General features: G+C 44.3%; 2 pseudogenes; one reads left to right on the forward strand and one right to left on the reverse strand.

Annotated features, from left to right (window-relative positions):
• The first annotated feature begins 14624 nt into the window (after positions 1–14624).
• On the forward strand, positions 14625–15389 carry LOC110548618 (large ribosomal subunit protein eL28-like; annotated as a pseudogene).
• A 357-nt stretch (positions 15390–15746) lies between these two features.
• Positions 15747–17552, reverse strand: LOC110548620 (sentrin-specific protease 2-like; annotated as a pseudogene).
• Positions 17553–23558: the final 6006 nt, after the last annotated feature.

Below are 23558 nucleotides of genomic sequence, written 5' to 3' on the forward strand. Positions count from 1 at the left end.
GTGGGAGGGAATGACAGGCGTGGTGCGATGTTGAGGCGAGGTGGTGGGTGAGCGGAGAAATATGGCAGCCCTGAAGTTTGCGGTGAGGCCTGGATGGTTCTGATGGGAGATGCTGAAAATAATCTTTCCTTGCTCTTATTTTTAAAGTGGTGTGATAGAGGGATGATTAGAAGTCGGGTATTTCAAAGGGGCGTTGGCCTTGTGGATGTTGCTTTCAAGACAGCTGGAGAACACATAGTGCCAGGTCTTACAGGGGTATGGTTCTGATCCCTTTTAGGAAATACACCTACCACATAAGAGAGTAAAAGCGGGGAAAGTGGGGCTAGCGAGATAGTTGGGTAGAGGCACCTCTCACTTTCCTGAGGGCAATCACCGGTTTTTGTTTTACCAACAAAAGTCAGTGCAGTAGTAAGGCTTTTAGCTATTTTAAATTGTTCTAGTATAAGAAATTACAATCTGGGTCTAAAGAATGGCTCAGTGGTTAAGATTCATGGTTACCCTTCCAAAGGATCTGAGTTCTAGTTCCAGCACCCACACGGCAAATCACGAGTGTCTGAGATTTCAGTTGCAGGGTATCTAACACCCTCACACAGACATCCATGCAAGCAAAACACCAATGCACATAAAATAAAAATGAATGCATCATTTTAAAACTTATAATCTAACATCTAGTTCATCCTATTTTATAGCAAGTGTAAAGGTCGTTTTAGAACACTTATCAGTGCCATTTTGAGGCCATCCTGATCTACATAATAAAGATCCTGGCTCAAACAAACAAAAAAAGCAAACTAGACAGAAGGCTCAGCAATTAAAAGCCATGTTGCTCTTGCAGGGGTGTAAAAGAAACTTTTATTAGCCTGTTTCAATGGTTGTCTGGGAGGCTTACTGCCTCCTTCTGCTAACCTAGGCCTAGTTCTGGAAGCTTCTAGCCTCCCTACACTCTAACCTAGGCCTAGAATGTTTTCAGCCTCTGAGACTTACTGCTTCATAAGCGCACCCCTTCTTGGTCTTACTGAGCCCTGGGTTTTCTCTGGGCCTTTGAATTTCTCTGCTTGGTCACAAACTAACTCCAGCAATCTTTTCTAATCTTCTGGCTCCTTCTCATTCTCTGGCTCGTTCTGTCTTCACCTGTGTCTAGCTTGATCTTTCACATGGGATCATAGGTCATTTCCGGGTACCCATGTCAGGTGGCTCACAACCACCTGTCACTCCAGCTCCAGGGGAGCCAGTACCTCTGGGTTCTGTGAGTACCAGCACTTGCATACACATACCCACACAGAAACTTACACAAATACATATAATTAAAATAATAAAATAATACAAAACTTTATCAAGGGGGAAAATCCAGTTTCAGAGCATTTTCATTTGGGAGCGAGAATTCCTTGAAGCGAATTGCCAAGCCAGTTATGAAACCCTATCAGCCAGTCTACAGGCCTTGTTAGGCTAAAATACATTGGTGCATTTTGCCCTTGAATTGCTCTTGTACGTTTAGAGAGTAGACACAATTTTAACACTCTTAAATATCGATCTTTTTAAAAAAATTTTATGTACGTAAGTGTTTTGCCTTCATCCATATCTAGGTACCATGTACCCAGAAGGACACCCAAAGAGGGTGTTGGGTCCCCTGAAAATAATTATAAATGGTTGTGAACTACCATGTAGGTGCCAGGAAGGGAACCCAGGTCCTCTGGGTGAGCAGCTAGTGCTCTCCACTGCTAAGTTATCCCTCCAGCCACATTGTATAGGCCTTCTGGAAAATACTGGTTCATTGGTTTTTGCAGGTCTTCCCTACATTGCCATATTTTGTCCCATTCATCAACACGACTACCTAGTTTTCAAGTCCCATTCATGAATGCTGCCGCCTACTAAGTGTTGATTAGTAAGGTGTTAAAACTTACCAGGTAGCTAACAAAAGGTTTTCAAAATGCTAACATTTTCCGGACATTCACACTCTGCACTGACAACAAACACTATCAGTTATTGTGTTTGAAGTGGCAAGGCCATTTCTGTGCTTGCTGAGGAAAGTATTGACCAGTGTTGAGGCATGGATTACTGTTGGGAATAAGCAAAAGAACCTATTCTGAATACACTGCCATTTTGTTTTCAGACTCCATTTAAGCATAGGAAGAAACTAAGTTCAAGGTCCCAGGCCCCAGAAGAGCTGGGGACTTCGCAAGAGCTCAACAGCTTCTGTTGTATGGAGACAGTTGTCTGAGTCCAGACATCTCAGGGACAACTTCTCCATCTTGCCGCCAGGGTCAAACTAAGTTCATGTTCCCAGAAACCAACTCCCATCCTGATTGGTGGGAAAATGTAGCGATACCTTGGCACAGATGTTTATGGTCTGCAAGCTTAAATATTCTGTGCTATTCTGGGTTCTGGTGGCAGTTCAGCTCTGTTCTGCGGCCATGGTCAATCAGTAACAGCTTGATCATAATAAATTTTTGTCATCTGTATTGACCTGGTGTTTGGGCTATGTTGAATCTAAGTGGATTACCATAGGCTGTCAGTCCCGTGTTTTTAAGTCAGAATGGTGTTCAGAGAGACAAGCAGTATTCTTGACAGATTTCATAATGTTATCATTAAAGAAGATTGGTTAGCTGTTCACTGTACTTTGTTATCATCTTTGGTAGATTCCCATTAGATATTTTTCTATGAGTACTTGACATAGATTCTAGCATTTCGGATTTGAGCTAGACAGAATAAATCTATACCTTATTCCAAAATAATGATATAGCACAAAAGGATCTTATCGAGTAGATATTGAGTGGCACAATAAATAGTAATATTTTTATTTCAGACAGTGCTGCTTAATTTGATGTGAGGATGGTTCTGTTATACTGTTTTCATTAAGAAATTGCTAGGTGGTGTTTTGATGCCACTTATGAGTCATGATTTGACCTTGCCACTATTGGGACACTAAGCAGCTTCTTTTTCCCATTCATGTAACATTCATCTGTCTGATTGGCAGAGTCTGAGAGTCACACCTACAAGAGAGAGTGGGAATTGTTGAGTTTTCCCTCTCACAGTAAGGAAGCAGAACTCACAGTGCATCTCCACACACACAGAGAGAAAGGCTGCTTCAGAGAGGATATAACATAAGCAAGTAGAAGACACGTTCAGCATTAGTAGTTGCTGGAGGAAGGCGATTAAAACCACTATGATAATGTCACTGGAGTTTTAGGGCAAGAGCTCTGAGAAGCCCAACCGACTGGGCTCAGCCCCCTATGGCACCACATCAATTACAGACACACTCGCTGGTGACAAGCAGGGAAAGATAAAGCAGTGTGGCTATGTTAGGAGGGTCTCAGTGACCACAAGTCCACAAGCCCATCAGATCAGAGCGCTGATAGCAGCTTCACGTTTTTATGTAGGAAGTGTTACGGAAGCATGACTAAGCAGGCTTGGTCAGAGTGTGACCTGGTTGCTCCTTATCTCCGTGGTCTGGTTGACCATTATCTGAACTATGCTGCTACGTGGCGTGTAGAAGTTACCACTGTCTCTGAGGCGCTGCTGTTCCTGGAATCCAAGATAACTACAGATTTAAAACCTCTCCTGGAGACATTCAGGCACCGTTTCGGGGTCCAGAACAGGGCATCGAGAAAGCTATGATAAGATGCTTCAGTTTCTCTTCCTTCTGAACTGTTGAAGACAGGCTAGCCTTGGTTTTAAAACACATACACCTTAATAATTAGCACAGTTAATGTTGAGTTAAAGCATGTGATGATGACGTATGCAGAGTAAAGGCAACAGATACAAAAGAACATAAGAGAGGCCAGGCTTTTATTGCCTTGGGAGCCCACATGATTAAGTGGATACTTTACAGCAAAAGCAATTTCTAGGTGCCTGTGACACCAATGATAACTTAAATAGTAATTACATTCATCGAGATTCATCAGGTAAATTACATAATTAATTAATTAATTAATTAATTAATTAATTGTTGTTTGAGACAAGGTCTCTTTGTAACCCTGGCTATCCTGGAGCTCCTTAGGTAGACCAGGCTTGGCCTAGAACTTTCAGGGATCCACCTGCCTCTGCCTCTTGACCGGTGGAACTAAAGACATGAGCCACCATGCCTGGCCTTCAAAATACATTTTTAAAGGAAAATAAATGAGGTGTGCTGGCACAGACCTATAATCCTAACACTAAGAAGGCTGAGTCAGGAGGATTCTGAGTTCAAGGTCAGCTTGAGCTATAGAAAGAAGCCTCTCAGGAAAAGTTAATTTTATGGAGTATGAATTACACCTTAATGCATTATTTTTGAGGGTTTCTGGATGCCACCGATACATACAGATGTTAACTGTAGTTATTGTGACTGCCCTCTGTGGAGACTTCACTGTTTAATAACGGTTTTACTGGATTGTTTCTAAGTTGCCAGACAAGTTAAGGGTACGAGAAACATCGGTAAGTTGTAAAACCCCCTTAAATTTAAATCTAAATTATTAGAGTGAGCTTTTGGAATTCAGTCAGAAACTCCCAGTGCCCTGGCTATGGGAGGTTCACCAGGCTCAGACCATACAGTTAGATTTGTTGGGCCAATTTTTTACTTTGAAAATTACCAGCTAGAAGCAACTGATCATAAATGTGTACTGTTTTGAAACATGTGCTTTATAATCCACCAGAATAAACATCTTGTTTTTAACTTTTCATTTTTATGATGGAAACAACTTATGGGTTGTTATTTTGTAGGTTGATAGCATGCTTGATCTGCATATGTGAGGTCCTGGATTCAGTCCCAGCACTGAAGAAAAACAGATGTATTTACAACTCGTTTTTGAACTTTAATATTGTTTATCTAAGTGTGTTTAAATATATGCTATATAAAATAATTTATATGGGAGAATTATTTCAAAGAAACATTAAATCAGTTCTATTTTTTTAACTTGTAAAGAAACTTAGTAGCCTGTTTCCCTTTTGCCTCCTTCTAACTTCTTCTTAAACATACTTGTCTTAGTTTCCTTTCTGTCACTGTGTTAAAAAAAAACTCTGGCCGAAATCAGCTGAGGGAAGAAAGGGTTTATTTGCTTATATATCTAGGTCACAGCCCTTCATTGATGAAATTCAGGACAGGATCACAAGGCAGATCTGGAGGGGCTGGAGAGATGGCTCAGTGGTTAAGAGTACTGTCTGCTCTTCCAAAGGACCCAGGTTCAATTCCCAGCACCCACATTGCAGCTCACAACTGTCTGTAACCCCAGTTCCAAGGAATCTGATGCACACACTAATGCACATAAAAAAATAAAATTAAATAAATTACAAGCCAGAAACCTGGAGGTAGGGACCACGGAGGAATGATGTCCCAGCTTAAGCTCAGCTAGCTTCCTTCTACATCCCAGGGCCACCTGCCCGGGGAATGGCGCTGCCCTCAGCGGGTGGGGCTCTCCTATGTCCATGAAGATAATGAAGATGACCACTCATGTACATGCCCACAGACCAACTTTATAACGCTAATTACTCAACTGAAACTTCTTGTTTTGCTGTCTTCTAGGCCGTGTGTCAAATTGCCAGTTAATACTAACTAGAACAATACTTTTTTTTCCATGGTGTCAAATGTTGGTGATTCAGGCCTGACTGTCCCATTAATAACATTGCATAGGGTCCGGAGAGATGGCTCAGTAGTTAAGAGCACTGGCTTCTCTCTGAGTTCAATTCCCAGCAATCACAAGGTGGCTCACAACCACCTATAATGAGATCTGGTGCCCTCTTCTGGCATGCAGGCACACATGCAGACAGAACATTGTAAACATAAGTAAATCTTAAAAAAAACAAAAACAAATTTTAAAAATTGCATATTCGGGCATGACGGTGTCCCAGCACTTGGGAGACAGAGGCAAGAGGATCTCTGTGAGTTTGAGGCCAGCCTGGTCAACATACAAGTTCCAGGACAGCCAGGACTACATAGAGAGATCCTGTCTCAAAAAATGACTATGTGATGGTTTGAAAGAAAATGTCCCCATAGGTTTATAGTGCATGGCACCATTAAGAGGTGAGGCCTCGTTGGAGGAAGTGTGTCACTGGGGCAGACTTTGAGATTTCAGATGCTCAAGCCAGGTCCAATATGGCACTCTTTTCCTGTTACCTGCTGATCCAGATGTAGGACTCATGGCTCGGACCAAACCTCTGAACTGTAAGCCAGCACCAATGAAATGTTTTCCTTTATAAAATCTGCCATGGTCATGGTGTCTCTTTACAGCAATAGAAACCCCGGTCAAGACAGAAGGAAGAAAGGAAGGAAGAAAAAAAGGAGGACTGGAAGGAAGGAGATTACATGACTAAAGCATTGCTTCCTTCAATAAAAAAATTAGCAATCATGTGTGTGAAATTTTTCTATAACATTTTAGTATCAAACAAAGATTTTATTTTTAAGCCACTTTGCGATGCCTTGTATTTTGAACAATTTTAAGAATACACTTCAATTTGACATAAACCATTTGGATTATTGCCTAAATAAGAATCAGAATGTTTTATGCTAGGCCTGATGACATGTGCCTTTAGTCCCAGCATTCAGGAGAAGCAGGCACAATAAATCTCTATGAATCCAAGGCTATCCTGGGCTACATAGCAAGTTCCTGGCTAGCCAGGTCTGAAGAGTGAGACCCTATCTCAGAAAAACAAAACAAAACAAACACATTCCATTATTTTAAAAAAAAAATGTATGCTTTTCTTTATGGGAGGTGTAGTTATTGGGTTTTTCCCCCTTATTTTACTGAAAAAAGTGGCTCTCAACCACTAAATTAGTTTTACAACAATTTTATACAAAGCCGTGATGCTGTAGTCCTGTAATGTTAGCACCATGGAGGCAGAGGCAGGAGAATCACAGCAAGTTCAAAGCTCAGTAGCAAGTCTCAAGTCAGCCAGGGTTACACAGATAGGCTGTGTCCCAAACAAACAAACAAAGAAGTTGGTTTGAAAAGTCTGTGGTGTTATAATGGGGTCTTTTTTTCTATTACCTAAGAATCATGAAGTTGAATAAAACATTGTAATTAGAAAGTTTAGAGTTGGCAGGAGCCCACTTACTCAAGATATATAACTTTGTAACCAGAACAGTAACAAAAAATAAGTGGTACTTGGGAGATTGCTTGGAGAGCCCCAGGAGTACAAGCTGCTAGCTGCTCCGCCAGATAAAATCGCACAAGAATAATTGGATAGAAACAGGGCCTGGTTGCTACAATAAAGCAGAGAAAATGGTGCACTCTGAGCACCTTAGGTGTAAACTGAGTGGGTGCCCCTGAAGGCTTTAGGGGTATACACTGAAGAACAGGAGCCCTGGAAGTAGCTAGGAATGAGTCTGTATGTATGTCCGTGCAGCAATCAAGCTGAGAGATTTCCCTTTCTTGCCGAAGGCAGTAGTTCTGTTTCAGCTTCTTTTGCCTAGGAAAAATCACTTATGAACAAACATACCTTTGCTCTAAGGGCAGTCTTCTATTTGCCACTAATCCCATTATTAAAAATACACATCACAGGGCCAGAGAGATGGCTCAGCGGTTAAGAGCACTGGCTGCTCTTCCAGAGGACCCAGGTTCAATTCCTAGTGTCCACAACTGACTGTAACCCCAGTTCCAGGGTATACCACACCCTTCTACAGACAAAACACCTCTGCTTATGAAGAAAATAAAACATGTTTGCACACCTTTAATCCCAGCACTCTGGAGGCAGAGTGTGGCAGATCTCTTGAGTTTGAGGGAAGCCTGTTTTATATAAGTGAGTTACAGGACAGCCAGAGCTACACAAAGAAACATTGTCTCAAAAAACAAACAAACAAACAAACAAAAGCCTTTCAGAGCAGAACAGGGCATATGTGTCCTTTGCAGTTTGCCATTTTCCCTGTGTTTCATTTCAGCCCCTGTACTTTGAAGGACTTGCCATAGATGGTAGCCTTAAGTATGGGGTTAGGCTGGATAGAAATCTCTTCTCAGTATTTCCTATCTCCATCAAAGAATTCAGAGTGGAGATAAAGTAAGGAATTTAGGGGATGTTTGTTACAGGACAAAGGTTCCCATTCCAGGGGCGGTTCTTGGATGAGTTCCTGAGATTTTGGGTAACTCACCTTATGAGAAAACTTTAAGGTGTTGTGCGGAGATTGTGAATTGAAGGGAAAGATGGATGGGAAAATCCAGGAATGGGTTTCCTGCCCTGCTAGGGTCAGGATGCTGATGTGCCATGGTGTCCGGTGCATGATGGGAACTGCAAACTAAAGGCAAAGGATATGCACACAAAAGCAGAAAAGGATTGGTGGTCACCGCAGTTAGCCTCGCCGGTCCCAACAGGCCTAAGTGGTCTAACTCTAACACGCTAACCACATCAGCCTCTGGTCACCTTGCGTTCGTCCTTTGTTTTTTTCAGGACCTGTCTATCCATCTCATTATGTCAGTTTGGTATTTTGATTTCAAAGATCCACAGCAGTGTTGCTCCAAATGTCGAAGACTGACATCAGCTCTCCCTGAGGCAGAGCTGAATACGCAGATGAAGTCAAGTCTTTGTTAAGTCTTTGTAAAGCCTTAGAAAAGCATGTCCAGTACTCCGAGTGTATCCGTTTCAGGCTATTGCTGCTTGAGAGAGCATGCAAACCTTGAACCCAAATATGACTTTGATGTTGAGTGGGAAAAGAACTTTCAAAGCAGGCACATTTTAAATCAGAACAAATCTCAAGGAAAACTGTTGCATAATGGTTTTGACAGGATCCTCCGATTTCCTAGTGTGAGAACTACAGTAAACATATCATTTAAGGCACACTCGTGTAAGCAGAATCAGCTGCTGACCTCAATTTATTCCCGAGGAACCTGTGCAGTATGAATGGCATGTCCTCAGTGGAGTGCTCCAAAGAGTATTGGTGTGTATATGCAAAAAGAAGATTCGCTCCTGTATCTTAAAGCACATTTGTGCCGCCTACATGCATCGCACTTTCGCAAAGTTGTTTCTCCAAGCACAAGGTAGATAATATAGTCATTTATAGTGTCGTTTTTGTGGAATTTGTTCCTCATTACAAAGGAATAGGTATCTACAGTAGAACATTTTAATTATATACAGAAAAATTGCACAGAAATAGGCAGTTAAGAGTGAATACTCCTGAGCCATCTCTCCAGACCCTGTTTCATTTTTTTTTTAATGTATTTGTATTTGTATTTGTAATGCTTATGAGGGTTTTTCCTATGTGCGTGTCTATGCATGTGGACTCCAGAAGAGGGCATCAGATCCTCTTGGACTGGAGTTAAGACAGTGTCAGCTGCCAGGTAGGTTCAGGGAGTAGAACCTGGTGCTCTTACCTGCAAGGCCATCTCTCCAGCCCTGATTTTTTGGTTGTCTTGTCTTGTCTTGTCTTGTCCTGACTTCTGGGATCAGAGGCAGAGGCCACCATGCCCTGCTTTCAAATCAGTTCTTTTATAAGACATGTGAGTGTTCCCTTTCGAGCCTTTATTTTGCTTTTTTGTTTTTAAAGATTTAATTTTATTTCATGTGCATGGGTCTGAGTATGTGTTTAGACACCTTGTGCACGCAGGTGCTTGCCAGTGCCTGCAGAGGCCAGAAGAGGGCGTTGGGTCCCCCGGAACTAAAGCTGAAGATCATTCTGAACTTCACTGTGGGTGCTAGGAACTGAACCTAGATTCTCTGCAAGAGCAGCACATGCTCTTAACTTCTGAGCCATCTCTCCAGTCCCTGTCTTGCTTTTCCTTATACTTGACATGGCATACCTGCACTTGTTTTGTACACTGTAGATTTCCTACTGTGTCTTGATCACATGAGCGGAGAGCATATGCTAAACGCCATTTAGACTTCACAGTGCACAAATTACTAGATTCTATGTCTTTGTGTGTATGCGTACAATGTACATATGTGTTTAGGTGCATACACCCATGCATGCATGTGTAAATGAAGGTCAGAGGTCAGTGTTAGGACACTTCCTTTAATACTGTGTTTATAGTGTTTAAACATAAAATGCCTTTTAATAATCCTTGGTAGAGGTACTGGTGTATCATTACATCAACAGAACCATTAGCCCTGCTATGCTGTCCTAATACTCCCCTGCTAGGGGAGGCTAGGGACAAGGTCTCAGTGTGTTTCCCTGTCTGCCTTGGAACTCACTAGTAGACCAGTTAGACCCAGGACTTAGAGATCTGCCTGCTTCTGCCTCTTAGGATTAAAGGCTCCACCTTATGTTTTTGAGACAAGATCTCTCATAGACCCTGAAGCTCACTGACTAGCTGGATTGGCTGACCATCATGTCCCCAAGATCCTCCTACCTCTGCCTTCAAATCCTGGCTCTACAGGCACTGCTGCCACACCCGCTTCTCACATAGATGCTAAGGATCCAAACTCAAGCCCCGATGCATAGCGGGTACTTTAGCCACTCATGACGGCCAGTGTTCTGATGGTTTTTCAGGCCCAGAAATGATCACTGCCCAGACGGTCACTGGTTGGCCTTATGAAACTCATGATGGAGTATTTAAAAAAGATGAGGGACCCATTCCATGGCAGAGGCTGCTGCCAAGCCTCCAGGAGCATTTTGGTAAAAACTGTAACCTCATGGCTAGCATCGCAGGCCCGCGTCGCCCTTGCAAATACTATCTTGCTTTTACTGAAGGCCAGCTACATCACAGGTGAAGACGAGGAGATGTGGCGTGAGGGAACCGAGCCATTTGGAAACAGTCCTCTTACTGAATTTGGCCATCTGCTACGTGTCCCCCCCCACGGAGTGCAACATCCGAGAGCATTTTCAGGCTACAGCTTCGTGACACACAAAAGGTACCCATCCGTGGGTCTCTTGAACTGCCAGACCCCACTGCTGTTTTGTACAGACCTTGATATTAATAACGTCGCGGTCTTTGGTTTCATGGGAGAGGCTCTTTGGGACTTATCCTGGAAATAGAGGCATCAGCAAGTTTCCAGATGTTTCTTGATTCTTGAAACACCCTGACAGCTTTTTGGCTCACAGGGATGTGCTATGAAGAAGTGTCCTTCAGCCCAACAATCCAGATGTTCTTTCTCTGCCGTTCGGCATGGGCTATACCCAGGATGTTAAATGAGGTGCCTAATTGAGTGGTAATGGCATTAACAACACAGGATATATAAATAACCCCCTCAATTTAAGTTATTTTATGATATCTGAACACAGTCGCCCCATTAATGCTCCCTGAAAAAAAAAAAACATCCTTCATGTTTTCCAGCTCCTGGCACCACTGACTTCCTATCTGTGGGCTCACAGCAATACTGTTGCTGGCGATGAAAACTCAAGAGAAAAAAAGCACACACACGTATCCCAGGTTGCCCTGACTTTACTAGGTAGCTGAAGACCGAGTATCTTGAACTTGTAAGTCCCCGCCCCTGCCTCCCTAGTGTTGGATTTGTAAGAACGCGCAACCACGCCTGGTTTATGTGTGCTGAGGATCAGTCCCCAGGGCTTCATGCATGCTAGGCAAGCGTGGCACCACTGGGCTATACCCCCAGCCCTGAGCTCAACACTTCCAAGTGTATTCTTTAAAAATTGTTCACCTGTGGGGGTTGGAGAGCTGGCTCAGCAGTTAAGATTACTTGGCGGCTCTTACACAGGACCCCGGTTTGGTTCCCATAACCTGGGCACCAGATGGCCGCTACCCGTAATTCCAGTTCCAAGGGATCCAGCACCCTCTTCTGAATTAGGAGGGGTGAGTTGTCATACATGTAGTACACATACATATATGCAGCCGAAACACTTATACAGAAAATCTACAGGTTTTTTAATTGAGAACTTTCATCTGTGTATACATTGAAAAGTACTGTTCTGTTTGTGTTTCTGTTTTTCCCATGCTTACTGAGTATTTGCATATTACTTGTGAAGTGTGTATTTTTGTTAATTTTCTTGTGAAGGGGAAAGTGTTAGCATTTCATTGACTTACATGGGCTCTCCATCCTCGCTCTAGGACAGAGATTTTTCAGTCACAATTGCTATGAATTTTGAGAGTTTGCTCTTTCTTCGGTGCTCATCTTTTGATTTTTGTTTGTGTGTTTTGGGGTATTTTTACTTTTTGAGACAGGGACTGTCCTGGAGCTCACTCTGTAGATCAGGCTGGCCTCAAACTCAGATTTGCCTGCCTCTGTTAGGACTAAAAGTGTGTGCTACTATTGCCCAGCTTAGTGCTTGTCTTTTTTTTTTTTTTTAACAATTTCAAGGGTGTTTATTAGTTTTTAGACATAGTCTTAGATATGTTCTGAATTATCTATATTTATATTTTCTAATACAATGCTGTAGATCAGCTTTTATTTTCAAGTTTTTAATTTTCCTGAAGCATGTCTTTCTTTTATTATATTTTAATCTTTTTTAAACCTTTTTTTATTTTTAAATAAAGTGCTTGTCTTTTGATACATCTCAGTTTTAAATCCTAAACAGCACCAAATGTACTACTCTATTTTTTGTAATTTCTGATGTATTTTTCTGCTTCTGAAGCTCTTCTTTAACTGAGTATCATTAAATGTGCCTTTCTCCCTTTTATTTCCTCACTAATTTTAGTTTTAAGCTTAGCTCAAATCTCTCTGCAATGTTTGCTATGTTATATATAGACACTCATTTATTCTTGTCTTTTTTTTTTTTCCATTTTGTTTTTTCCAGACAGATAGGCTTTCTCTGTGTAGCCTTGGCTGTCCTGGAACTCACCATGTAAACCAGGCTGGCCTCTGACTCACAGAGATTCATCTCCCCATCATTTTTTCCTAAGATTTATTTATTTTATGTATATGAGTACTCTATCTGCATGTACACGTGAATGCCAAAAGGGGGCATCAGATCCCAGTATAGATGGTTGTGAGTCACCATGTGGTTTCTGGGAATGGAACTCAGAACCTCTGAAAGAGCAGACAGTGCTCTTGACCACTGAGCCATATCTCTAGCCCCTGATGTTTTCTTTTTTCTTTTCTTTTTTTTAAATTATATATTCATTTATGGTTAACCTTGCATGTATGTCTGTGTGAGGGTGTCAGCTGTGAGCTGCCATGTGGGTGCTGGGAATTGAGCCTGGAGCCTCTGGAAGAACAAGTCAGTGTTCTTAACCACAGAGCCATCTTTCCAGCCCTCACTGATGTTTTCTTATTAACTTACTAGTTTCTAAACATTTTATGATGATCAGCCCTCTTTTTATTTGTAGGCTTCCTTTCCTGTAATCTAATAATATATTAGATGGTCTGTTTATTGACATGTATGTTGCATTTTTTCTTGTATTTGACTTAACTATTTTAGTTTGTAGTTTTTATTACCTGCTGAGCATTGAAAAAAACTTCCTTCAAATGTGTATGTGTTACTTTTCAAATTCTTGTTTTTCTTTTTTTGAGGTGCTGAGGATTGAACACACGGCCTTATACGTTCTAAGTGGGTAAGCCCTCCCCATCCACCCCTGAGCTTTAGTTTTCAGCCATCTCTCTGGTTCATGTATGCTCTTTTGAGAAGCATACACATTAAGCACTGGAAGATAGACATTGCTGATGTTGAATGTTAACAAGGTTCAGAAGGCCATCTGAAAGATTTCTAGGACCGTCTGTCCTCAAGGAATTGAATGGAGACATCTGCTTGCAGAAGAAGCAAGGAAAAGACATACTCACAAGGGAGAAGGTGGGTGGGAAGAAAAGGATGAAAACTGCTGTGCCCCAAAGGATGAGGGTTCTCGTGTCTCATAGCCACCCATCATGGTGTATGTTAATTGGGCCTCTAGTATAACTTGGATCCTCACATATACACAGCAAGTACTTTGCCAACGGAACCACTCCCCCAAACAAGAGAGAATCAAATTTTCTCTCCCTAAATCTGGGCAAAACTATAGAGACACCATTTTCTTTCACCAGCCTCAGTCTCTGAGTTTTTGGTAGAGTGGCAGGCAGTGGAGCTGCATTTGCATTTATAACAAGGAAGGCTGGCTTCAGTGAAGAAAGCCCCTCTTCCATGACAAATGTACACAGGGATGTCCATTACATTAAGTTTGCCCGTCGCTGCAGCTCTACAAGGATCCAGCTGGACTCTGTTCAACTAAGCTCCACATACAGGCTCCCTCTACAATCCAAGATAAAGGAGCAGATCCTCTCAGGAATATTCCAACCTCATTACAGAGGCCCAGGACAGAATAACAATCGCTGATGTGCACAGCGTATAGCTGGTTTAAGCTGGTGAGCCGTGCCCTGGGCATCTGCTTTCCAGATTTCATCACACAACCCAGTTTTCATCCCTACACCATAAAAGCAACAGAAGGCACCAGCAGCTCTTGCAAAAATGCTCTAAGTAACTTTAAACTTTGTTGAATAAAAATTACATAAACACAACTGTAAGATAATAAATAGAAAATCGAAATACAAACTAGCACATGTAAAATGCATTATTGTATAATTGGCACTGTCAACCCTAGATACTAAATCCCCACTTCCACAGTGAAACGAGATACGGCAATGTTAATCTAATGGAAAAAAAATATCTCAGCCATAGGGAGAGGAGATAAGTGTGAGTTCTCTGTCCGTCCAGCGTGGCCGCCTCTCTCTCCATCGTACGTCCAAGCACCATCGGTTGCCCTCATCTCCGCTGCCAGAAGTGGAGTTTTAGTTTTCCTGCCTCCACCTCTCAGTCACAGCCGCCTTAGCTCGGCCTGCCTCCTTTGGTCACTCATTCAGGCCTGGCACAGCTCTTGCTCATTGTTCCCCTACTGTGCTCCCATTTACTTAGCTGCCTAGCGGAGGCTTACTTCTCTTCCTGACAGCCTTCACATGCCCCACTTCTCTACAGACGCAGCGGCCCCCATGCCTGTGCATCTGCAGTGGATGGTCGTTCGGAACAGCTCGTTTTCTGATCAAGAGGAACAAGCAGGCACACAGCACCAAGCCCAGTAATCTAAAGACTTGAAACTCCTCCTGGCTGATTCACCTCAAGACTGTGGGGGTGGAGCCGTGGCTGATGGCAAAGGGGTCAAGGCGGTCATGAAATGCAGATCTGATCAGCGATAACCCACCACTTCTTACATGAAGGCCACCGTCAACACGAATGCTCCGGGCACCCTCAGCAACATCAGGCACATGACCCAAAAGAACAAGTAGCACCCTGATATGCGAATAGTGGCCATCGACAGGGCCAGCGCTGTCCTGAGAAGCCAGAAGCCTGTGGTGGTAAAGAGGAAACAGACCCACCCCACCAAGAGCTCCTGAGCCCCACAAACCAGGAGCAAGAGAGTCCACTAACTTTTCGAACGACAGAGAGACAGACAGACAGACAGAAATCTCAATTTCAGCTTAATATATACCAAAAATTTGTAAGAAAAAAAAAACCCAAAACTTTAAATTGAATAGAACTTTTCAAAACAAAACTACAGAGCTAGCAAAGCTGAGGATTGGATTCAGTGAGAACTGGGATTAAAATGGACCTTTACCATTACAGTTTCTTCAAATCAACCCCCAAAACCAAGGCAGGTCTCCTTAATTTTGGGAAAGAATGTGTATTTAAATGACCATGATGCTTTCCTTAACAGTCCTGGATGGGCAGTCAGTAGCTTGGCCACAGTTCTACATTCTCTACAAGTCAAGCAGAGTCTGGTGGTTTAGAAAACACCAGTCTGTGCAACTCGTTTCCATTTCTTGTACTATTTTCAAGCTTTAAAAAAAAAAATACATAAAAAACGACCCCCCCCTCCAGCTTCAATTTAACAGCTACAACTCCAGCATTAGAGATGCTCATAGCCAACACTTCCTGCTGATGCCCCTCCTAATCTTCAGCAAGAAAAGACACTGTGATGGGCATCCCTTTCAGGAACAAACAAGGAGCAGAACAGGTAATTAACTGGAAAATGACAACTGCCAAGGTTGGCAAACGAGTTAATGAAAACAAATCAGTGGGGTGGGGGCAGGAAGACAGAAAATAATCAATCCATAGACTAAATCCAGCATTAAAACAATACTTTTTTGAGCATTGCTTTTTGCTGGCTTGAACGGCAATGTTTAAGCTTGCAGCAGCTACACGCGTCCGGAGAGGCACGAGGGGCGGCACCCCCACATCCCAAGTTAGGGCTATAGTGAAGAGAGTGGGCTCCGTCCATGCCAGACAGCCCAGCACCTGTTTGTAACTCTTCAACTCACCCTACTCGAGGTATGTAGAAAGGTGGATGAAAAAGGGCAGGGGTGTCATAGCAACCAGGTGGCTGTTGTTAAAGTGACGGTGCAGGGTTTTCCATACCACCCTCTTCCTGAAAATGGGCGTGGGCTGTTGAGAAAAGGTTACAGGTTGGTCTCCAGAAATGCAACCTGCATGTTTACAAGCAAACATCCCACAATCACTCCCATCCAGTGGTTGAGGAATCTCCTTAGAACTCACACTGTTTCGTTTCCACGCCAAAGGGTCCAGCTCAATGTTCCTTTGAGCTTTGCTCCCCTTTTGTAAATATTGGAAGATGGTCTCACGAACAGTCTGCCCTGTCTGTCCCACGGAATCGAGGTATGCAATACTTTGTTTTCCTAATCCACTACCGCCAGGCTCTAACGTACCTTGCAGTGAATAGGCATCAGGATAAGTTCTTTTTCAAAGAGACTGGTCCCTGGAGTCCATCTTTTAACAGAACTGTAGCCTCCATGCTTTAGTTTGGGGTAAAAGGAAGTTCTATACACATGAAGAGATGGGTAGCCTTGTTTTTCATTTCTCTCAACCAGAAGATTCATATAGAAGCTAATAACCTCATCATCGAGCCATTGACCATTCTCCGGTGTCTGGATATCACCTGGAGTGATTTGCTGTTTGAATCCACTACCTAAAATTTCCTCTTGGGGCCCTGGGCCTAATGCATTCTTGACTTCCTTGTCCATGTCCTCTGTAATATCAAGGACTTGAGACATTCCTCTCCCCTTTTCTTGGCCTGGAAGGGGCTCTTTCTCTACCACAAATACTGATGTCTTATTGAGGAATGGCCCACTGCTGCCGCGAACGACAAAGGCTTGAGCCTGTGTTCCCAGTAAGTCAGGCTCCAAGTTGTGTCCCCTTCTTCCTTCAAGCTGTACTCGAACTTTCTGTAGCGTAACAGAAGGTTTATCCTTGGACACTTTTGTCTGGTGTGAGACATTCTCTAATGGCAACGACCACAGACTGTTTTGGACCCCTCCGTGTCATTTCGGATCTGTGACTGTGCGCTTCCACACAACCTTTGACCTTCGAGGTGTGAGCAGAAGTTGTGAGAGCCCTGTGTGGCTTCACGTGCTCACTGTGGAGAACGTGCCGCAGTAAACACAATAGGGCCTCTGTGACCCTTGCCACCATCAGCAGACTTCCCCTCAGTTACAGCCTGCTGCTGGGGACCTTTGGCACAGTCTAGAGGCTTTAGCTGTCTTGGACTCTCTTCCTGGGCTTCCCGTATCCGGCCCTTGCTCGGCTTTTCAGTTTGAAGCCCTAGGTCTCCATGCTCCCTAGGTGTCTTCTTCTGAGCCATGCCGGGCTCTTTAAACACTATCTCTGCTCCCTCCTCATCCTGGCGTCTCCTTTTTCCACCTTGTCTCGAAGCTTCACGCTTCATCTCCTTCCTTGGCTGCTTTGGTTGCTTGCCACATGAAGATGCTGCTTGGATTGCTTTTGTGAGGGTGCTGGCTCCCTGGTATGGCACAGCCTTTTCAGGTTCCAAGCAGAAGCAACCATCTGCCTGACTCTGGGTAGGTGTTCCTGGGTGGTTGTTACCCTGATGTCCAAAGGATCATTTCTTCCAGGATATTTATACTCCACAGTTGGTGGAGGGTCGGAAGCCCATCAGGCCACAGGATGAAGAGCTCAGAATAGCTCTTCTTCGTAAATAGAGTTCACCTTGGGTGCTAGGGTCAAAGTATGGAAGCCTAACTGAGCTGGTAACATAGGAAAATGACTGGTTGGCAGTTCACCAGTGTCCACCGTGGAAAACTCCGTGGAGTTCTAGAAATACTTCCTTAAGAGGGTCCCAGCAGGGCACAGTAACCAACTGAAGCCCCAGAACTTCAAAATCAGACTGTCCGTCCTAGTAAGCAACGAGGCCTTAGCTGCGAGGGTAACACATCAGAGACAAGCCTCACAAATGATGCCTGACTCTGGAGTTGCCCTAGCTACAGCCCTCAGGGCTTCAAAGCCGATTGTGATGTCACCCGAAAGAACACAAACCAACATTCTTTGGAGGATGGAGGCTACCCCAACTGGGGCCAGGATCTCAACACGCCCCCTTGCCCGAGTGGGAAATTTGAATGTTGTGAACTAATCATATACACATCTTGATTCCCTTCTGCGGAGCTCAGGGATGGCTACTTAAATCATCTCAGCATAGCTAAGCTGGTCCTGACTAGCACAATTGTCCATCATGGTCAATTATAGCAAAACAAAATATAATTACGCTTCAAAAAAGCTTCTCAGTATGCCTCCTAATTACAAAGAATAAACAGAATTTTACAGTTATAAAACCCAGTAAGTACTACTGTGTAACAAAAACTTTTTCTCCCCCTACAAGGAACCCAGGTCAGACAAAAGTCCTACTTGGTGAACCAATGTGTTCGCTTGTTTATAGGAATATGGGTGAGAGGTTATTTACTGAGCAGAAATGACTCAAAGGCAGCTGCAACATCATAGCCCAACCCAGTATGGGTGACAGTTCACAAGAGCTGGGAACCTGGAGATACTGCACAGCCTGTTAGAGAGTGGCCTTTCCAAGTGACTCAGCCTAAACTTCTCCCAAGCTGCTTGACTTGCTTCTGCGTCTTCTAGTCTTCTGGTCTTAGGTCAACTCTTGAGTCTTCTGTGCAGCTCAGCTTCCTTTCATCTGAGAGGGACTCTCAACTTTTATTACTTATTCTGGTAGGGAGGGGCCCAGTGAATCTGGTCAGCTTCAGGGACTTTTTGAGATCTTCTGAGTTGTTTGCCTTCCTGCTTAAGGAGCAGGATGAACGAAGGGTGGAACGTTTCAGTATCAGAGGAAACTGTTGCACAACAGGTACCAATTCACCATGAGAGAACAAATAAAACCTCAGCTTTGCCGGTAAGACTCATTTTGAAATACACATCACTACTTCAGCCACAATTCTAGCAATAACACAAGCCCTGAACTCCTCCCTAGATAACAGCAGGAAGAATTAAACTGGAGCTGGAGTTACAAACATGTGGCTTTTCAATAGGTGCCGGGATCTGAACTCCAGCCACCATGATTATATGGCAAGCATTTTAACCACTGAGTCATCTCTCGCCCCTCAAGCAGCTCTTTCAACTATTTGCAGAAGTCTGGAGATGTTTTTATGACAGTGTGAGCAAAGGAGTTGAGTCACATATTGCTTGTTTTTTACCACTGAAAATCTTAACAAACTGTGCAAGTATATTTATGCCAGTGTTTTTTTTTTACTGTAAGGAAAAAAGTGTATTTTTTTTTAAAGGTTCGAATTTTTGGTAGTGATTGTTATTTCCCAAGGTGTCATTTTGTTCATACCCGGCTTCTTTGTAAATTACACCTTGGAGGGACTAGTTCACATATAGGGGGAAAAAAATTTAAATTCCCACATTGATCTTACATCGCTGAATGACAGTGCCCCCTTTATGAGAGTAAACACGATGTTCAGAGGATAAATTTACTGTACTAGGCTTGTAAAACAAAATTGTTTCTAGCTTGTATAAGCCATGAGGAAATTGTTCCTGCATTGAATGCACCCTGTCAGCTGACCCCAGATGGACCACTTCCTAGTGCAGTTGGGCTAGTCTTAAAATTTTGCTGATTGTTGCAAAATGTTTCGCTTCTTGATCATTCCCAATCTTTGTAAGGGCTGGGCATTAAAGGTCATCTGCAGGTAAACAGCGTGAAGCCAACCCGAGCTGTGTGAAACCCTGTCTCAAAACAACATCACCAAAATGGTCTCAGCTCAATCAGCACTACCCCATCACCGCCTACACAGCACAACAGTGGAGCCTGCATCTAAGGAGATCTTGGGAGTACTGTCGTTCCTGGCACACTTCTGCTGCTGATTTCGTGTGTTCCTATTATCTAACAGAGAACACACCACAAGACTAGTTAGGGGATGAATATGATGGCAGCCATTTGAGAGTGGAGTCGATAGGCTAGACCTGCCATTTTCCCTACTTTGTGTCTTAGCACTCGAATGTTCTTTGAGGGAAGGAGTTTTGGTTCTCTTCTCAGACACATTCCTAGCAGCAGGAGAGAGCTTGCCACCCCCTGAGCAACCAGAAAGGGCTATGAGATGCTTCTTGTCTGTGAGCCTCCCTCAAGGGGCAAGTGGAGCCAGGGCCAGAACTAAGGTATTGCACAGGCATTGCAAGGCCACTTCCAATCCTGCCTTAGCCATGGGATTCTGCAGAGCCCAAACCAGAGAGAACGTTCCTCATGGAGGGCCATGCTGGTTCATAAAATCAGAGCAGGGGACACAGCAGAGGGCTGACCAACAAAATCCAGAGGCCCCCAGGGCCACAGTGGAATGTGGGGAGTTGCCAAACCAGAGAGCGCAGAGGCAAGTATCAAAGCCAGGGAGCACAGCCAGGAATCCCAGACCAGAGAGATGAAGAGCAAGAGCAAGTGGGCAGATCACAGCTGGGAGGGGCCCAGGCCAACCGGGAGCAGGCCTTGCTTCAATGTGCATCCAGGGCCAAGCTGGGGTGGGCGAGCCAAGGTTAGAGGGGCCACGGGGGGGGGGGGTGCTGGACAGAATGGGAGTTTCTGGAGTTTCTCAGAGTATTTGGGGGTAGAAGACATAAGGCAGGCTGCAAGGGCAGGGAGAACCTGGTGAGCAGCTTGAAGCCGGGTCTCTGCACGCACCGTTACCAAAGAGCTGGCATACAGCAGCAGCCCAGCCCCAGCATCAGGCCTCGGGGCTGGAAAGAAGTCAGCGAAGCCGTCACTGCAAGCAAGGGTGGTGGCACATATTTATAATCCCAATCTTTGTAAGGGCTGGGCATTAAAGGTCATCTGCAGGTAAACAGCGTGAAGCCAACCCGAGCTGTGTGAAACCCTGTCTCAAAACAACATCACCAAAGGGAAAAGGCAGAATGAGACTACTGTTCCAAATCCCTAAATCCCAGCTTGGCCTTAGGGGGAAGAGGACTGAAAAACAAACAAATAAAACAAAACAAAACCTAATCCTTTTTCAATTACATTTTTTTTTTTTTTAAATTAGAAGGTCACAGGACACTCAGCAGACTCGGATTAAGCATCTGATGACTCCGGCTTCCTTCTAGAAAGGGTTCTCTAGCCTGTCAGCTGCAAACACATTCCCTCCAATGGAACCCATCATCCGCTGTTGCCTTCCTTATTCTCCACAACCTCCTGGGCACCGCAGAAAAAAAGAAAAAAGAAAAAGCTTTCTTCATCCTGTTCTTATTTTCTGTTTTGTTTCCCTGAATGCAAGCCAGAGCCACGTAGGCTAAGTCAAGTTCTCCACTGCTGACTGAACTACTCCCCCCTCTAAACTGTGCCCTTTCTGGGTTTTCTACTCCCCCACCCAGCTTCAGGCACATTTTGACCACTCAGGATCAGCCTGCCTGACAGCAGGCTCGGGAGCCAGACCTAGCGGAGGTGGAAGCTCAGCAGCGTACTTACCAGTGTGCAACGCCAGGGGCAGTGGAGCTGGTGGCACAACTCAGTCACCTCTAGGCAGCTTGGGGCACAGAGAGCTTGGGACAGAATTGTCCTGGCCTGTAACTTTTTCTTTTCTTTTAATTAATCCCTTACATCCCGATCTTAGTCCCCGCCCCCTCCCCTATTCCTCAGAAAAGGGAAAAGGGGAGGAGTCCCCTCCCCCAGCTACCCACCCACCCCAGCTCATCAAGTCACATCAGGGTGGGAATGATCAAGAAGCAGGCAATAGGGCTGGAGAGACGGTGCAGAGGTTAAGAGCACTATCTGTTCTTCCAAAGGTCCTGAGTTCAATTCCCAACAACCACATGGCGACTCATAACCATCTATGGTGAGATCTGGTGCCCTCTTCTGGTGCGCAGGCACACATGCGGGCAGAATATTGTATACATAATAAATAAATCTTTAAAAAAAAAAAAAAGAAGCAGGCAATAGAGTCCATGTGGAAACCAAGTGTTAAAACACACGAGCCTGCAGGGACATTCACACTGAAACCATGATGTTAGTTACTGATGAGCCTCTTCATCCTCGGAAAAGAATGTCTGCAGGAGCACAGTGAAGCTGCGGACATCAATCAAGAGAATGTTTTAGAAATGCTTTGTAAACTGAAAACTGCAAGCAAGAGCAGGGCGTGGAGGCAAATGCCTGAAATAGGAGCATTTGGAAGGCTGAGACAGGATGACAAGTTTTTTCTCAAAAGGTCGTCATCTCGTCATCGTCGTCATCTCATCATCATCATCATCATCATCGCCTTTATGCCTTAACTGTGTTTCCTCCAAATTTGTTACCAGATCCAATACTGTGATGGGTTAGAATTAAGCTTGACTGCTAATTCCAAAAACTATACATAATAAAATGACTTAAACATGAAAATTTATTTCACCTGGAATCCATTACAGCACTTTAACGCTCTTTGATCTTTCTGCTATATCCTGAGTAGTTGCCAGTCTGACGTCATCTCAGAGTAGCCACACTAAATCTAGCCATTACATCACATGCCCAACAATTCCCTAGAATAAAGACCACACCCCCTCACTCTTACATCACTCCTACTACTTACCTCCACTGGCCAAATTTAGTCACATAACCACACTAGACTTCAGCGGAAGCTGGGAAATGTGGCTTTATTCTGAGCAACCACACATCTAGATAAAAACAGGGGTTTAGTCCTGTTATTTGAAAGGAGACAAAGAGCCCGGTGCAGTGGCACAAGCCTGCAATCCCAGCACTTGAGGAGGCAGAGGCAGGAGGATCTCTGTGAGTTTGAGGCCAGCCTGGTCTACAAATCAAGTCCAGGACAGCCAAGGCTACATAGAGAAACCCTGTCTTGGAAAAAAAGAGAGAGAGAAGACAGGGGTCTCTGTCATAAGTGGTCACTTCTCCACCCTCATCCTCATCTTCCTGTGAGTAGCAGCTGACCTCCCCTGACCCCCAAACTTTTCCTTTACCACTGAGGGCCAATCACGCTCCCGCTTTTCCTCCTTCTGTCTCTAAACACACCATGTCACAGCACAGAGCTGACCACAGCTTCCTTCTCAGCCCCAACTCTCAGTAACGTCCCCAACCCCCAACTCCAATGAGAATCCAGTGTCCTTCCTCAGTCTTCTGGTCCAGGGAGGAAGGCGCTCGGAAAGGCAGATCCAGTCATCCAAGCAAGGCCTCCTGTCTCCCTGCTCAGGGCGGGAGTGAAGGGAGAGTGCAGCAGGTACTTGTGGGGTTTCTGCATTGGCCTTCCCTGAACCTCAAGCTAGTTCAGTTTAGCACAGGAAGCATGATGTGGATTAGGTGCTTGGCAGTGCCGTGGAGCGATGGCCAGCCTCTTAGCATGCCATATTCCAGAGCATTGTAACTCTTGAGCGCCGAGGTCGGTTCCTGCTCCCACTGGCTTGGTTCAGCTCAGGCCAGTCTCCCTGTATACCTGCCACTAGTTTGCATGCTCTGCGTGCGAACAGGCACAGAACTCCCATTCCTGCACAAAGAAATCACATGCATGCAGACATC

The sequence above is a fragment of the Meriones unguiculatus genome, chromosome 5 (genome assembly GCF_030254825.1).
Source record: "Meriones unguiculatus strain TT.TT164.6M chromosome 5, Bangor_MerUng_6.1, whole genome shotgun sequence".
NCBI lineage: Eukaryota > Metazoa > Chordata > Mammalia > Rodentia > Muridae > Meriones > Meriones unguiculatus.